At 42.8% G+C, this 18583-nt stretch overlaps 1 protein-coding gene across 1 annotated transcript in view; it reads left to right on the top strand.

The window, feature by feature from the left end:
• The first annotated feature begins 4939 nt into the window (after positions 1-4939).
• Positions 4940-18583, top strand: part of LOC124805166 (cytochrome P450 6l1-like) — a 169149-nt gene continuing 155505 nt past the window's right edge. The window contains exon 1 of the mRNA XM_047265648.1: positions 4940-4986. The gene's annotated coding sequence lies outside the window, so the exon portion shown is untranslated. The remainder of the gene's footprint in view (positions 4987-18583) is intronic.

The raw sequence follows: 18583 nt of genomic DNA, 5'->3' as shown, positions 1-18583 counted from the left end.
TAACATCTTTGGAAAACCTTCAAAGAAAAATCTCGGAGGATGAAGGGAACGCCCACTATCTGGATCAGCTGTTCGCTCGACTGGCAGAACATTCTTCAAGATGAGACCTTCCATTTCATTTCGTCAATGTCAAGGACGTGCCGAGTTGTATGTAATTCAAGAGAAGGAGCTACCATTTATTGATGCCAAAAAATATTGACAATTGAGACATAAGGCCTTGTGAATTATGTGACTGTTTCTTTATAATTCTCGTGCTGCGTTATTTATTCTGAAGAAAATGTTTGAACGTTGTTACGAAGTTATGTAGAGAAATGGTTGAGTGTTGTTACAAAGCTATGAAATAATATGTACATATGACTAAATATATGAACGGTATATGATAGATACATTCCAAACAGACATCCTATGGATTTTCATTAAGAGACAGTTTGTTCCTTAGACAGTTTTGATGATTGGATAATAGAAAATTATCAGGAAATGGTCTCATAAATGTAAGGGAATGGGGGTTAGAGAGTGCAGGTGGAACATGTCTGCACTGCTTACTATTTGTTCACAAACATATCATCATACAACAAGTTCTGGAGGTTGCAAGTTATATATTTAATCGGCTAGCAATGATATAAAAATTGGGTTTACGGATTAGTTATAAAAAATTCAATGCCTTAGTAATTATCTGGTCGTTGGGATGCTGAATTCAATCATATGGAGCAGGAATATGGTGATCAGAACGTAAAGACTCATATCGAAGTCAATGTTAGAGGGTATAGTCATGTGTGGAGCAGAGATCTGGACAACAAACAGAGACGTACAAATAAGCTGAAAGTGTTAGAGAAGTATTTCTGGAGAATAGCAAAGATTTAAAGGAAAGACTACGTAATGAACATCGGAGTGATAAGGATAATGGAAGTTGGGGAAGGAATGTATGATGTGACGGATAGAAGAAATTTACAGTTTTACGGGCATGTAAGAAGAACGGAGAACTTGCTCCCCTAGGTCCATGGAGCAACGGAGGGTACCTAGCGACTGGCAAAAAGGGCAGGTTATTACATTTTCTAGAAGGGTCGGAGTACTGGTGCACATAAGTATGGACCTATATATCTGTTGTAGATCTACGGAACATGTTTTACACTCATGTTTCGCGACTTTTTTCGTGAACGAATATCTTCTGTGTACGACTGAACATAGGTTCCGCAAACAGACTTCTTGCGAAATTCAGTTCGCTCTGTTCCTCCACGAGATCTACAGCGCTTGTAGATATCTGCGCACAGGTTGGTGGTATATTCCTCGACTTCTGGATGGTAATTGGTACTGTCCCGCACTGCTGATTAGTGACAAAAAATACAAGACTACCGAGTATCGGACCAGATTAGCGACTGGATTCAAGACTTCCTTGCAGATAGAATTCAACACGTCACTGTTGACGGAACAAAATCGACAAATGTAAAGGTTATTTCGGGTGTAATTCAAGGAGGGAAGTAGGACAGAATCGTTACAGTTTACTGTGTATGCAAATGATCTAGTAGAAAGTGTCGAAAGCTCTTTAAGGCTGTTGGCAAATGATGCGGTTGTCCATAAGAAGGTTGCAACACCAGAAGACAATAACGGGTTGCAAAATAACCTTGCGCCGCGCGGGATTAGCCTAGCGGTCTCAGGCGCTGCAGTCATGGACTGTGCGGTTGGTCCCGGCGGAGGTTCGAGTCCTCCCTCGGGCATGGGTGTGTGTGTTTGTCCTTAGGATAATTTAGGTTAAGTAGTGTGTAAGCGTAGGGGCTGATGCCCTTAGCAGTTAAGTCCCATAAGATTTCACTCACATTTGAACATTTGAACAAAATGACCTCTAAAGGATTGATGAATGATGGAGGGAGAGGCACTTGACCACAAGGGGAAATAAATGTAAAACATTGCGCACACACAGGAAAACAAATCCACCAGTGCACAACTACAATGCTGATGAAAGTTTGCTGGAAACAGGAACTATCGTGAATTATCTAGGAATAACTATACAGAACGACCTTAAATTGTATGACGACATAAGATGAGTAGTAGGAAGAGCAGATGCAAGACCGATTCATAGGAAAAAGGGAAATGTAATTCATACACTAAATAACTGACTGATGAGACGATTGTTAGACCGATTCTTGAGTACTGGTCAGCGATCTGGGACACTTACCAGGTAGGACTGATAGAAGAGATAGACAAGATCCAACGAAGATCGGCTCTTTTCGTCACGGGATCGCTTAGTAAGCGCGAGAGTGTTACAGTGATGATCCACAAACTCCAGTGGCAGACCCTGCAAGAGACGCTTTGTGCCTCCCGTAGATGTTTACTATTGACATTTCGAGCGTGTCCTTCCCGGGAAGAGTGATAGAACATACTACTTCTTCCAACATACGTTTCGCGAAATGACTACAAAGAGAAAATTCGAGAAATTAGAGCCAACACAGAGACTTACCGACAATTATTCTTCCCACGCGCCGTTCGCGAACGGAATAAGGAAGGGGGGGGGGGGGAGGGGGATGAATTAGTGATACCAGAATTACCTTCCACCATACATCGCAGGGTGGCTTGCTGAGTATGAGGTAAATTTAAAGGAAACAAAAATACCAAAACTGATACTGGCTTGGGAAACTGAGGGAAGAAGAAGGGGACAATCGGTGACAATCAGAACATTTGGTGCAGAAGAAGGGGCTGCACAAGATCAAAGTAATTGGAGGAGCATCTTGAAGAGACACTGTTGAGTTTCGAATGCATTGCTATGTTGGCGAGCAGAGGAACGTCTCAATAACTAAATATACAGGGTGGTCCATTGATAGTGACCGGGCCAAATATCTCACGAAACAAACGTCAAACGAAAGAACTACAAACAACGAAACTCGTCTAGCTTGAAGGGGGAAACCAGATGGCGCTATGGTTGGCCCGCTAGATGGCGCTGCCGTAGGTCAAACGGATATCAACTGCGTTGTTTTAAATAGGAACCCACCTTTTTTTACATACTCGTGTAGTACGTAAAGAACTATGAATGTTTTAGTTGGACCACTTTTTTCGCTTTGTGATAGATGGCGTTGTAATAGTCACAAACGTATAAGTACGTGGAATCACGTAAAATTCCGCCAGTGCGGACGGTATTTGCTTCGTGATACATTACCCGTGTTAAAATGTACCGTTTACCAATTGCGGAAAAGGTCGATATCGTGTTGACGTATGGCTACTGTGATCAAAATGCCCAACGGGCGTATGCTATATATGCTGCTCGGTATCCTGGATGACATCATCCAAGTGTCCGGACCGTTCGCTGGATAGTTACGTTATTTAAGGAAACGGTAAGTGTTCAGCCACATGTGAAACGTCAACCACGACCTGCAACAAATAATGATGCCCAAGTAGGTGTTTTAGCTGCTGTCGCGGCTGATCCGCACATCAGTAGCAGACAAATTGCGCGAGAATCGGGAACGTCAAAAACGTCGGTGTGGAGAATGCTACATCAACATCGATTGCACCCGTACCATATTTCTATGCACCAGGAATTGCATGGCGACGACTTTGAACGTCGTGTACAGTTCTGCCACTGGGTACAAGAGAAATTACGAGACGATGACAGATGTTTTGCACGCGTTCCATTTAGCGACGAAGCGTCATTCACCAACAGCGGTAACGTAAACCGGCATAATACGCACTATTGGGCAACGGAAAATCCACGATGGCTGTGACAAGTGGAACATCAGCGACCTTGGCGGGTTAATGTATGGTGCGGCATTATGGGAGAGAGGATAATTGGCCCCCATTTTATCGATGGCAATCGAAATGGTGCAATGTATGCTGTTTTGCTACGTAATGTTCTAACGATGTTACTACAAGATGTTTCACTGCATGACAGAATGGCGATGTACTTCCAACACGATGGATGTCCGGCACATAGCTCGCGTGCGGTTGAAGCGGAATTGAAGCATATTTCATGACAGGTAGATTGGTCGTCGAAGCACCATACCATGGCTCGCACGTTCACCGGATCTGATGTCCCCGGATTTCTTTCTGTGGGGAAAGTTAAAGGATATTTGCTATCGTGATCCGCTGACAACGCCCTACAATATGCGTCAGCGCATTGTCAATGCATGTGCGAACATTACGGAAGGCGAACTACTCACTGTTGAGAGGAATGTCGTTACACTTATTGCCAAATGCATTGAGGTTGACGGACATTATTTAGAGCATTTATTGGATTAATGTCGTATTTACAGGCAATCACACTGTAACAGCATGCGTTCTCAGAAACGATAAGTTCACAAAGGTACACGTATCACTTTGGAACAACCGAAATAAAATGTTCAAACGTACCTACGTTCTGTAATTTAATTTAAAAAACCTACCTGTTACCAACTGTTCGTCTAAAATTGTGAGCCATATGTTTGTGACTAATACAGCGCCATCTATCACAAAGCGAAAAAACATTTCTTTACGTACTTTATGTAATAAAAATAGGGGTTCCTATTTAAAAAAAAAAAAAAACGCAGTTGATATCCGTTTGACCTATGGCAGCGCCATCTAGCGGGTCAACCACATCGCCGTCTGGTTTCCCCCTTCAAGTTCGAAGAGTTTCGTTCTTTGTAGTTTTTTCGTTTGACGCTCATTTCGTGAGATATTTGGACGAGTCACGATCAATGGACCTCCCTGTATACTAGTGGCTACCTATCGTAGTCGCATAGTCGAGGGCCCCGCGAATGTCCCTCGACGTCCAGTGGTCAGGGACTGCTGTCACGGAACTCGACGCCAATTCGCAAATGTGCCGATTACGAGCGGAGAAAGGAATTTAGTCGGCACGCCTTGAGTGGCGTCCCCCTGGGCCGGTTAAGGCGGCTGTTTGCAGGGCGTGCGCGCTCGCTGCAGGTACTCCGGCGAATGACAATGCCAATGATAATAACAGTGCGGCCAGCGGACTAGACCGCCGGCGCAGTCTACCGCAGCCGCCGCTGGAGCCAACACTTCCGCCAGGTGGGTACCGCTCCTAGCTTACAACCTACCCAACACAAACACTAGCTAATATCCACGAGCTATTATCTTGTGTAAAATTTCATCTGGTCATACACTAGACGCAACTGCCACGTAAGTTTATTACGTGAGATCGAGTAATTTGTCTATGGGATCAAGTAATTCGCAATGTATTCTGATCAATCACTGGTAGGTAATAACGGAGAAATATGTAAATGCAAGTATTTATTAATAAAACTTATTATATTTTGAACGGAAGTAACACATATTAGTGTCACTGTCGAACATCGATGTCATCATACACAATATGGTTAATTATAAAACATATAAAAAACCGATATGTTTCTCAGATTAGTTTTATTTTTTGTATGTCGTAATGCAGTATGAAAATGTATAGTGAAGAGGTCAACGTAAGTTGGTGCAACTCCTGCAGGAGGTTGCAAACTTCCTAACGGTATGACAAACCCGCCGATGAATTTTACGAATTTTTAAGCAGTATGGTCCACTACCAGGAATGTCTAACCGAAAGAAATGCCAGAGTATTTTTAAATTGTCTAATATTTTCTAGGTAGTTCTTCGTATAGTCGTCATTTTGCTCTGTGAGTTTTTGAAGCTCTTCACAAACTTTAATGGGCTCCAAGTTAACCTTTCCATTGTGGCGACAAATGGTAGCTGAATTGTCGTTGAACTCTCCTGTATACAGCCATGCAGAGCAATGAACGCACTTTTGGTCAACATTGCCAGAATTATGTGTTTGCGCTTCATAGTCTTTAGGGAAAAGACGGACAGAACGATAATATGTTTTTTGCAAGTTAATGTATCTGTCTTCTAGCAGAGACATTTTGATAGAGGTGAAGTCAGTAAGTTCATGACACAAAGTTGTTGTCTTGCACTAATTGTTGCCGTTGAGCATTGAATCGGATGACTCCCTCTCGGTCTGCATGTTGTGCCCCGTGGGAATTGGTGGGTTGGTTAATTTTGGGGCGAGATTCAAACAGCCAGGTCATCGGCCCCATCGGATTAGGGAAAGATGGGGGAGAAAGTCGGCTGTGCCTTTGTACAGGAACCATCCCAGAATTTACCTGAAGGGATTTAAGGCAATCACAGAAAGACTAAATCAGGATGACCGGACGCGGGTTTGAAGCGGCTTACTCCCGAATGGGAGTCCAGTGTGCTAACGACTGCGCCAAATCGCTCGGTCCATGGGAATGTGGAAACTGAATTACAGGAAGGAAGAAGTTAGCAGACTTCTGACAGTTTTAATTTTTTTAATTATTCATTTGTTAAGAAAAATTAACAATAAATGGATATTCCTGGCCGTATGAGTTTGTTTAACCTTTGCTGGTGATGCAGATTAACGGTTGTATGTAATTCAGTTTATTCGCACAGTATACAACACTTGCTTAAATAAAGTAAACATGCATACTAATAAAATTAGATTGTCAATAGATGGCGCCTTCTAAATTCTTTATATCGACGTGTACGATCGAAATCGCATTCGAGGCACTAAACTTGAGTAAAGCATATAAGCAACTGCAATAGCTTTCATGCACGTTAGCTAAACATTGTCAAGAGATCACACCTTCTACATCGTTTTTATAAAAAAAACATTCAAAATAAAGTCTATTAACGAAAACATTAAATTTAAACTATTTATGTATTTTTCGTCATTAGCGGTGCACAAAATATTGAAAATGATTTCCCAATAATTAATCGTAATTAATTTATACGGGAGATATGACGTACCGACGAAAAAAAACACCGTCGAGAAATAACGTATGTGATACTCAGACAATTCGGTTCTGAGCCGGCCGAAGTGGTCGGTTAAAGGCGCTGCAGTCTGGAACCGCAAGACCGCTACGGTCGCAGGTTCGAATCCTGCCTCGGGCATGGATGTTTGTGATGTCCTTAGGTTAGTTAGGTTTAACTAGTTCTAAGTTCTAGGGGACTAATGACCTCAGCAGTTGAGTCCCATAGTGCTCAGAGCCATTTGAACCATTTTTTGAATTCGGTTCTGAATATATTTCCTGTATGTGTACGCCCTGTGCTTAATAGTTATTTTACGGCGGAAGCATTGCGCGTGAGAAATATGTCTGTAGTTTGTTTCACACTAGTGTCTATGAGAGTATGTAAGTCGCTACTTTTATACATTTTGTTTCTGTCACGCCAACTGTGACTATCACGTGTAAGTTGCTATTAGATGCAATATACAGACTATCTGTTATGACTGTCAGATTTACTTATCGTAGCATATGACACACAACTTTTTAATCTTAAAGCGTGTCCACATGATGCCTCTTTCCTCGTGCGTAATAGCAGACACATTGGGAATAGAAGGGCATACACAAAAATTTGTGGAAAGAACACATCTATGCATGGCGTTCATGTGTCCACAAGTTACCACATTGCACAAGCAGTCTGCTATGGATTCCGTTCTTTGCCTGGGAGTTTGTGCTACGTTTATTGCGATGAAAAGGTGTGAGAAAAAGAAAACACAAAAGCGACTGTAGGTAAAGAAGTGTCTAAATAATGCAGAACGAGAAATACAAAGTGGCAACGTTTTGTTTGCAAATTTCAGAAGGGGGTCACAACGACATTTTAGATTGTCTGTCAGGGAAACTGCAACCATAAGGCTCGAAATAAAATTTCGTTAGTTATAACCGGCTACTTACGGGATTTTGAGCTACTTCTTTCTTATTTAAAAACAAAGCATTTCAGTGATTATTCCCGAAACTGAGAAATTCTTAATGGAGGTTCTTAATCTCCATGTGAAGGTTAATTAACTTGAGACACGTCATTTGTACTTTACTTTATAAAAACGTTGTTTACACAACTTTAATAACGAAATATTGTATGAAGATTAACATCCTCCGACTCGACAAACTTGGGAATTTCACAGAGGTCAGAATCCATTGGAAGTGAATTTTTATTTGTAGTAGTCTGTTGAGGAGCTATACAAACCTCGTCATTTCCTTTGTTCAGAAGTCAGGCTGTTTAGTGGTGCAATTAAGTCGCCATAGCACGGATATTCGTCCAGTTTTCGTACACACTATTTATAAATTTCTGGCTTATTCCTTCCTGTTTTTTTTTTCTTCGAAACTTACGCTATCTTATTCTTTACAGTAATATTATCAGAGACTTTTTTTCTAATACTTGACGCTGAGGACATCATTTCTCAAGTTTTTATTCAAATAATCATTAGAAGCGGCGTTCGACACGAGTTTCTTTTGTCTGTAATCACCTATTAACTCGAAGGCGCTTCCTTTGGAGTCGGCTGACATTGTTGCACATAAATCGCTCAACAGCATAACCTGAACACATTAGACAGCCAAACAAGCATGGTCCTCAGCTGCCTGTCGTGTTGTTGTTGTTGTGGTCTTCAGTCCTGAGACTGGTTTGATGCAGCTCTCCATGCTACTCTATCCTGTGCAAGCTTCTTCATCTCCCAGTACCTACTGCAACCTACATCCTTCTGAATCTGCTTAGTGTATTCATCTCTTGGTCTCCCGCTACGATTTTTACCCTCCACGCTGCCCTCCAATGCTAAATTTGTGATCCCTTGATGCCTCAAAACATGTCCTACCAATCGATCTCTTCTTCTAGTCAAGTTGTGCCACAAACTTCTCTTCTCCCGAATCCTATTCAATACTTCCTCATTAGTTATGTGATCTACCCATCTAATCTTCAGCATTCTTCTGTAGCACCACATTTCGAAAGCTTCTATTCTCTTCTTGTCCAAACTGGTTATCGTCCATGTTTCACTTCCATACATGGCTACACTCCATACAAATACTTTCAAAAACGACTTCCTGACACTTAAATCTATACTCGATGTTAACAAATTTCTCTTCTTCAGAAACGATTTTCTTGCCATTGCCAGTCTACATTTTATATCCTTTCTACTTCGACCATCATCAGTTATTTTGCTCCCCAAATAGCAAAACACCTTTACTACTTTAAGTGTCTCATTTCCTAATCTAAACCCCTCAGCATCACCCGATTTAATTTGACTACATTCCATTATCCTCGTTTTGCTTTTGTTCATGTTCATCTTATATCCTTCTTTCAAGACACTGTCCATTCCGTTCAACAGCTCTTCCAAGTCCTTTGCTGTCTCTGACAGAATTACAATGTCACCGGCGAACCTCAAAGTTTTTACTTCTTCTCCATGAATTTTAATACCTACTCCGAATTTTTCTTTTGTTTCCTTTACTGCTTGCTCAATATACAGATTGAATAACATCGGGGAGAGGCTACAACCCTGTCTCACTCCTTTCCCAACCACTGCTTCCCTTTCATGCCCCTCGACTCTTATAACTGCCATCTGGTTTCTGTACAAATTGTAAATAGCCTTTCGCTCCCTGTATTTTACCCCTGCCACCTTCAGAATTTGAAAGAGAGTATTCCAATCAACATTGTCAAAAGCTTTCTCTAAGTCTAAAAATGCTAGAAACGTAGGTTTGCCTTTTCTTAATCTTTCTTCTGAGATAAGTCGTAAGGTTAGTATTGCCTCACGTGTTCCAACATTTCTACGGAATCCAAACTGATCTTCCCCGAGGTCCGCTTCTACCAGTTTTTCCATTCGTCTGTAAAGAATTCGCGTTAGTATTTTGCAGCTGTGACTTATTAAACTGATAGTTCGGTAATTTTCACATCTGTCAACACCTGCTTTCTTTGGGATTGGAATTATTATATTCTTCTTGAAGTCTCTGGGTATTTCGCCTATCTCATACACCTTGCTCACCAGATGGTAGAGTTTTGTCATGACTGGCTCTCCCAAGGCCATCAGTAGTTCTAATGGAATGTTGTCTACTCCCGGGGCCTTGTTTCGACTCAGGTCTTTCAGTGCTCTGTCAAACTCTTCACTCAGTGTCTTATCTCCCAATTCATCTTCATCTACATCCTCTTCCATTTCCATAATATTGTTCTCAAGTACATCGCCCTTGTATAAACCCTCTATATACTCCTTCCACCTTTCTGCCATCCCTTCTTTGGTTAGAACTGGGTTGCCATCTGAGCTCTTGATATTCATACAAGTGGTTCTCTTCTCTCCAAAGGTCTCTCTAATTTTCCTGTAGGCAGTATCTATCTTACCCCTAGTGAGACAAGCCTCTACATCCTTACATTTGTCCTCTAGCCATCCCTGCTTAGCCATTTTGCACTTCCCGTCGATCTCATTTTTGAGACGTTTGTATTCCTTTTTGCCTGCTTCATTTACTGCATTTTTATATTTTCTCCTTTCATCAATTAAATTCAATATTTCTTCTGTTACCCAAGGATTTCTATTAGCCCTCGTCTTTTTACCTACTTGATCCTCTGCTGCCTTCACTACTTCATCCCTCAGAGCTACCCATTCTTCTTCTACTGTATTTCTTTCCCCCATTCCTGTCAATTGTTTCCTTATGCTCTCCCTGAAACTTTGTACAACCTCTGGTTTAGTCAGTTTATCCAGGTCCCATCTCCTTAGAATCCACATCTGCCCCTGGAAATGTCTTACAATTTAAAACCTGGTTCCTAAATCTCTGTCTTACCATTATGTAATCTATCTGATACCTTTTAGTATCTCCAGGATTCTTCCAGGTATACAACCTTCTTTCATGATTCTTGAACCAAGTGTTAGCTATGATTAAGTTATGCTCTGTGCAAAATTCTGCAAGGCGGCTTCCTCTTTCATTTCTTCCCCCCAATCCATATTCACCTACTATGTTTCCTTCTCTCCCTTTTCCTACTGACGAATTCCAGTCACCCATGACTATTAAATTTTCGTCTCCCTTCACTACCTGAATAATTTCTTTTATCTCGTCATACATTTCATCAATTTCATCATCTGCAGAGCTAGTTGGCATATAAACTTGTACTACTGTTGCAGGCATGGGCTTCGGGTCTATCTTGGCCACAATAATGCGTTCACTATGCTGTTTGTAGTAGCTAACCCGCACTCCTATTTTTTATTCATTATTAAACCTACTCCTGCATTACCCCTATTTGATTTTGTATTTATAACCCTGTAATCACCTGACCAGAAGTCTTGTTCCTCCTGCCACCGAACTTCACTAATTCCCACTATATCTAACTTTAACCTATCCATTTCCCTTTTTAAATTTTCTAACCTACCTGCCCGATTAAGGGATCTGACATTCCACGCTCCGATCCGTAGAATGCCAGTTTTCTTTCTCCTGATAACGACGTCCTCTTGAGTAGTCCCCGCCCGGAGATCCGAATGGGGGACTATTTTACCTCCGGAATATTTCACCCAAGAGGACGCCATCATCATTTAATCATACAGTAAAGCTGCATGTCCTCGGGAAAAATTACGGCTGTAGTTTCCCCTTGCTTTCAGCCGTTCGCAGTACCAGCACAGCAAGGCCGTTTTGGTTAATGTTACAAGGCCAGATCAATCATCCAGACTGTTGCCCCTGCAACTACTGAAAAGGCTGCTGCCCGTCTTCAGGAATGCTGCCTGTCGTATGAAAAAAAAAAAAAAAAGACGCTAATAGAGAGCATCATGACTGATACAGGGATTGGTGATCACAATACCGTTTCTTCCAAATCCACCAGAAACAAACGCAAATAATTTTATTTAAAAATCGGATAAAGTGTCACTAGAAGCCTTCCTAAGAGACAATCTCCATTCCTTCCGAACTGACTATGCAAATGTAGACGAGATGTGGCTCAAATTCAAAGATATAGTAGCAACAGCAATTGACATGTTCATTCCTCGTAAATTGGTAAATTGGTGGGGTGGGGGGGGGGGGGGGGGGAGGTTGGTGCTACCAGAAGCATCCGCCGCCACATGCCGTCAGGTGGCTTGCCAGTGTATTGATGTTATGTCCATCTACATTTAAAGTCAAGAAATTGTTTTGGAAGTCTACTTTCATGCATTCTGTTTTCATATTCTCATCATCTGCCCCATTAAGATCTATTTTCTTGAGGATTAAATCATCTTGTAATTGCCCGCGCGGCTAGCCACGCGGTCTACCGCGCTGCTTCCCGAGCAGGAAGACGTGCCGGTCCCTGTCACGAATCCGCCTGGCGGATTGGTGTCAAGGTCTGGTGTGCTGGCCAGCCAGTGGATGGTTCTTAATGCGGATTTCCATCTGCCTTGGCGAATGCGGGCTGATTCCCTTTATTCTGCTTTAGTTACACTATGTTGGCGATCGCTGCGCAAACACCATATCCATGTACGCGTACACCATAATTACTCAACCACGCAAACATTTGGGGTTACACTCGTCTGGTATGAGACGTTCTCGGGAGGGGGGTGGGGGGGGGGGGGGGGGGGTGGCTAGGCCACTGGGAGCCGAACCGCACAAATACATACACACCTTGCAGTACATTTCTAATGTCTTGAATACGAAGCGATCTTTAAACCTATAGAGAAATCTCATTTCCACAGCCTGGATCTTCCTCATATCTTTTTGCTTCGGAACCCAGGCTTAAGACCCATACAGCTTAGAGGGCACTTCCATGACTTCATAAAACTCCATCTTTGTCTCTTTCGTGGCTGCTTTTTGTAGCGTATTTCTGATTCTTCTACAGATTGCTTTAAATTTTAGGATCTTTTCAATGTCGAAATTTCGTTCTGTGTTACAGCCAGATATGTTGAAAGGGCCCACTTTTCCCATTATTACATCAAATATTATAATTTTAGATCTTATGGACGATTTTCCATTGAATGTTCAAATGGCTCTGAGCACTATGCGACTTAACTTCTGAGGTCATCAGTCGCCTAGAACTTAGAACTAATTAAACCTAACTAACCTAAGGACATCACACACATCCATGCCCGAGGCAGGATTCGAACCTGCGACCGTAGCGGTCGCTCGGCTCCAGACTGTAGCGCCTAGAACCGCACGGCCACTCCGGCCGGCCATTGAATTTTATGACCTTTGTTTTATTAGTGGGGATGTTGATGTTATATACATAAAGCGCTCTTTGAAGATCATCTTCTTCTTCTCGATATTTATTGGATGGTCTGCGCGTAGCAGAATATTAAAGTGTATCTCTCTGTTGACCTTTATGCCGCAGGTACTACTCATATTTTGTTTCCGAGCACTGACTATTCCATGTATGTAGATGATGTAAGTTGTTTAACCAACCGCATACTGAGCTACGCAGGGAGAAAGTGCACCATCTTGCTGCCAAGCAAAGTTCCATGGTTTACCCTCTTCCAGTAGAGGAAAGAACCATAGTAGTAACGCGCCAATCTACAGGGTGACAGTTACAGAAGAAAAATGTAAAACAGTTACAAACTACAGAGGTGCACACACTTTATTCAACATGTAAACGTCGCTACAGATATTCGGATTTAAGTTATGACATGTTCCATATGCCTCCCATCAGTGGTGATGATGTGGCTCAGGCGAATAGCGAAATTCTGAGTGACCCGCTGAAGTGTCGGAACGTCGATGACCTCCTTAATGGCTCAGCAATGATTTTGGGGTTATTCTGTACACCTTGTCTTTAATATAGTCCCACAAAAACGAGTCGCAGGTGTTCAGGTCCGGAGTTAAGGCGGCCAACCGAGGCCCATGCTAGTGGCCTCTGGGTACGCCAGAGCCACAATACGGTCCCCAAAGCGCTCCTTCAGGACGTCAAACACTTTCCTGCTTCGATGTCCGTCTTGCATGAACCACATCTTGTCGAAATCAGGGTCACATTGGATAATGGGGGTGAAATCATCTTCCAAAAGTCACCGTGCCATCAGTGAATTGTTGTTGTTGTTTTTGTTGTTGTTGTGGTCTTCAGTCCAGAGACTGGTTTGACGTAGCTCTCCATGCAACTCTATCCTGTGCAAGCTTCTTCATCTCCCAGTACTTACTGCAACCTACATCCTTCTGAATCTGCTTAGTGTATTCATCTCTTGGTCTCCCTCTACGATTTTTACCCTCCACGCTGCTCTCCAATGCTAAATTGGTGATCCCCTGATGCCTCAGAATATGTCTTACCAACCGGTCCCTTCTTCTTGTCAAGTTGTGCCACAAACTCCTCTTCTCCCCAATTCTATTCAATACGTCCTCATTAGTTATGTGATATACCCATCTAATCTTCAGCAATCTCCTGTAGCACCACATTTCGAAAGCTTCTATTCTCTTCTTGTCCAAACTATTTATCGTCCATGTTTCACTTCCATACATGGCTACACTCCACACAAATACTTTCAGAAACGACTTCCTGACACTTAAATCTATACTCGATGTTAACAAATTTCTCTTCTTCAGAAACGCTTTCCTTGCCATTGCCAGTCTACATTTTATATCCTCTCTACTTCGACCGTCACCAGTTATACTGACCCCCAAATAGCAAAACTCCATTACTACTTTAAGTGTCAAAAGCTTTCTCTAAGTCTACAAATGCTAGAAACGTAGGTTTGCCTTTCCTTAATCTAGCTTCTAAGATAAGTCGTAGCGTCAATATTGCCTCACGTGTTCCAATATTTCTACGGAATCCTAACTAATCTTCCCCAAGGTCGGCTTCTACTAGTTTTTCCATTCGTCTGTAAAGAATTCGCGTTAGTATTTTGCAGCCGTGACTTATTAAACTGATAGTTCGGTAATTTTCACATCTGTCAACACCTGCTTTCTTTGGGATTGGAATTATTATATTCTTCTTGAAGTCTGAGGGTATTTCACCTGTCTCATACATCTTTCTCACCAGATGGTAGAGTTTTGTCAGGACTGGCTCTCCCAAGGCCGTCAGTAGTTCTAATGGAATGTTGTCTACTGCCGGGGCCTTGTTTCGACTCAGGTCTTTCAGTGCTCTGTCAAACTCTTCACGCAGTATCATATCTCCCATTTCATTTTCATCTACATCCTCTTCAATTTGTATAATATTGTAATATTGTCCTCAAGTACATCGCCCTTGTATAGACCCTATATATGTATATATATATATATATATATATATATATATATATATATATATATATTTATTTATTTATTTATTTATTCACCATCAGTGAATATCGTACCAATTATTCCGTGATTGGACGCTGCACACCACACAGTCACCCGTTGAGGATGAAGAGACTTCTCGATAGCGAAATACGGATTCTCAGTCCACCCAAATGCGCCGTTTTTGCTTATTGACGAACCCGTCCAAATGAAAGTGGGCTTTGTCTCGCATGCGCAGCTGATTCTCATCATGTCCCACGACCAATCGTGCGGTTTGAAGGTCCTAAGGCAAACCGTTCAGAAGTTATGACGATTTTATTTCATATAGTTCAATAATTATGACTCTGTAAGAAATACCAGTTATAGTTGTTTCACCGAAAAACAAAGGCCCATAAACATTTTACCAGATTGTGGCACAAAAAACACCCCATTTAGAAGAATCTCATTGCATCTGTACCACCTTGTGTGGATTTGCTGTCTCACAGATACGCACAATGTGTTTTTTTACATTTTCACTTAAGTGAAATGATGATTTATCACTGAAGATGACACTATCCAGAAAACCATCATCATCCACCAACATTTCGTTTGCATAGTTGGCATATACACTGTAGTCTTTCGGCTGTAGAACTTGTAACAACTGCAAACGATAAGGACGTACTTGTAACCGTCTCTATAAAGGTCTCGACACAGACGTCATTGGAATTGATAATTCACGTGTAGCCTTGCGAACAGATTTCTTATGCTTACGAGCGAAAGACTCTCACACTCGTTCGGCACGTTCTTCAGTCACCGTTGATTGTCCTGTACTCCTCCCTTTGCAACGACAGCCGGTGTCTTCAAAGTGATGATATAATCTACAGATGTTATCACTTGGTGGACTACAACGGAACTTAATATGGAAGGCAAGTTGCATTGTAACAACAGCTTCAGTCCTTGCAATCCTTTTTATTCACTAGTCGCCATCTTTGCTATTTGCACTTTCTAACGGAAGAGACAGGAGACAGTGCACAAGCACAGATATACAACTGTTAGAATTGGTCTTTTATTCGACATATTATTTATGAATGTCAAAATTTTTAGAATGTTAAAATCTCGATATTCATTTTGAAATACCTGGTAGTTGTTTTCTGGTTTTTGTGAGAAAAGGGAGCGACTTTGTGAGCGATAATTTGCTAGGTGGACTGAAACCTCAGAACATGGAGACAGAAGCTATCTGTAGGTATTACACTACTGGCCATTAAAATTGCTACACCAAGAAGAAACGCAGATGATAAACGGGTATTCATTGGACAAATATATTATACTAGAACTGACATGTGATTACATTTTCACGGAATTAGGATGAATAGATGCTGAGAAATCAGTACCCAGAACAACCACCTCTGGCCGTAATAACGGTCTTGATACGCCTGGGCATTGAGTCAAACAGGGCTTGGATGACGTGTACAGGTACAGCTGCCCATGCAGCTTCAACACGATTCCACAGTTCATCAAGAGTAGTGACTGGCGTATTTTGACGAGCCAGTTGCTCGGCCACCATTGACCAGACGTTTTCAATTGGTGAGAGATCTGGAGAATGTGCTGCCAGGGCAGCAATCGAACCGGGTTCGATTCCCGGCGGGGTCAGGGATTTTCTCTGCCTCGTGATGGCTGGGTGTTGTGTGCTGTCCTTAGGTTAGTTAGGTTTAAGTAGTTCTAAGTTCTAGGGGACTGATGACCATAGATGTTAAGTCCCATAGTGCTCAGAGCCAGCCAGCAGCAGTCGAACATTTTCTGTATCCAGAAAGGCCCGTACAGGATCTGCAACATGCGATCGTGCATTATCCTGCTGAAATGTAGGGTTTCGCAGGGATCGAATGAAGGGCAGAGCTACGGGTCGTAACACATCTGAAATGTAACGTCCACTGTTCAAAGTGCCGCCAATGCTAACAAGAGGTGACCGAGACGTGTAACCAATGGCACCCCATACCATCACGCCGGGTGATACGCCAGTATGGCGATGACGAATACACGCTTTCGATGTGCGTTCACCGCGATGTCGCCAAACACAGATGCGACCATCATGATGCTGTAAACAGAACCTGGATTCATCCGAAAAAGTGAAGGGTAGAGCCGCGAGTCGTAACACATCTGAAATGTAACGTCCTCTGTTCAAAGTGCCGTCAATGCGAACAAGAGGTAACCGAGACGTGTAACCAATGGCACCCCATACCATCACGCCGGGTGATACGCCAGTATGGCGATAACGAATACACGCTTCCGATGTGTGTTCACCGCGATGTCGCCAAACACGGATGCGACCGTTATGATGCTGTAAACAGAACCTGGATTCATCCGAAAAAAAAAGACGTTTTGCCATTCGTGCACAGAGGTTCGTCGTTGAGTACACCATCGCAGGCGCTCCTGTCTGTGATGCAGCGTCAAAGGTAACCACAACCATGGTCTCCGAGCTTGTAGTCCATGCTGGTGCAAACGTCGTCGAACTATTCGTGCAGATGGTTGTTGTGTTGCAAACGTCCCCATCTGTTGACTCAGGGATCGAGACGTGGCTGCGCGATCCGCTACAGCCATGCGGATAAGATGCCTGTCATCTCGACTGCTAATGATACGAGGCCGTTGGGATCCAGCACGGCGTTCCGTATTATCCTCCTGAACCCACCGGTTACATATTCTGCTAATAGTCATTGGATCTCGACCAACGCGAGCAGCAATGTCGCGATACGATAAATCGCAATCGCGATAGGTCACAATCCGACCTTTATCAAAGGCGGAAACGTGATGGTACGCATTTCTCCTCCTTACACGAGGCGTTACAACAACGTTTCACCAGGCAACGACGGTCAACTGCTGTTTATGTATGAGAAATCGGTTGAAAACTTTTCTCAAGTCAGCACGTTGTAGGTGTCGCCACCGGCGCCAACGTTGTGTGAATGCTCTGACAAGCTAATCATTTGCATATCACAGCATCTTCTTCCTGTCGGTAAAATTTCGTGTCTGTAGCACGTCATCTTCGTGGTGTAGCAATTTTAATTGCCAGTAGTGTATTTGATAAGAACAAGGTGGCCTTCGCCAGGTGTTACATACGATCCATTCACATTAATGTAACCCCGCTCATGTTTGACGTTGACGTGCAACAGGTACTCACAGACGGCAGGTGGAAGCATTAGCAGTGGAAGGTACATAAAACGTGTCGGGGGATGTGGAAAACAGTGCAGTCGTTGCCGCATTGCGGAAACTGAGCGATCATGGGCATGATCATTGGCTTTAGAGACACTGAGGGAAGCATTACCGAATTGGCTAAGTTTGTAAACAGTTCGCATGCCGTCCGGGTTAAAGTATACTGTGCATGACATATGCGCTCATGCTGACTGCTGTGCAGCGGCGAGGAAGGCTAGAATTTGCACCCCAGTACCGGAGCTGGATGTTTTCTGAGTGGCGACAGGTGGACTTTTCAGATGAATCACGATTTATGCTCCATCATACAGATCGCCGTTGGCGTGTACGGCGTGAAACGACTGAAAGTAAACATCTTACAATAATCGTCGGGAAGGTCGAGGCAGGACGGGGGAGTATTATAGTCTGGGGAATGTTTTCGTCGTTGTGGAAGGCACTATCGATCAACACAAGTATTCACCTGTCCTTGGAGACCCTGTCTACCCCTACATGTAGTCTTTCCTCGGCACGATAGCATCTACCAGCAGGAC

Source organism: Schistocerca piceifrons, chromosome 7, assembly GCF_021461385.2.
Source record: "Schistocerca piceifrons isolate TAMUIC-IGC-003096 chromosome 7, iqSchPice1.1, whole genome shotgun sequence".
NCBI classification, from domain to species: domain Eukaryota; kingdom Metazoa; phylum Arthropoda; class Insecta; order Orthoptera; family Acrididae; genus Schistocerca; species Schistocerca piceifrons.
Note: the sequence above shows the minus strand (reverse complement) of the source record. Positions and strands in the feature narration are given on the sequence as shown.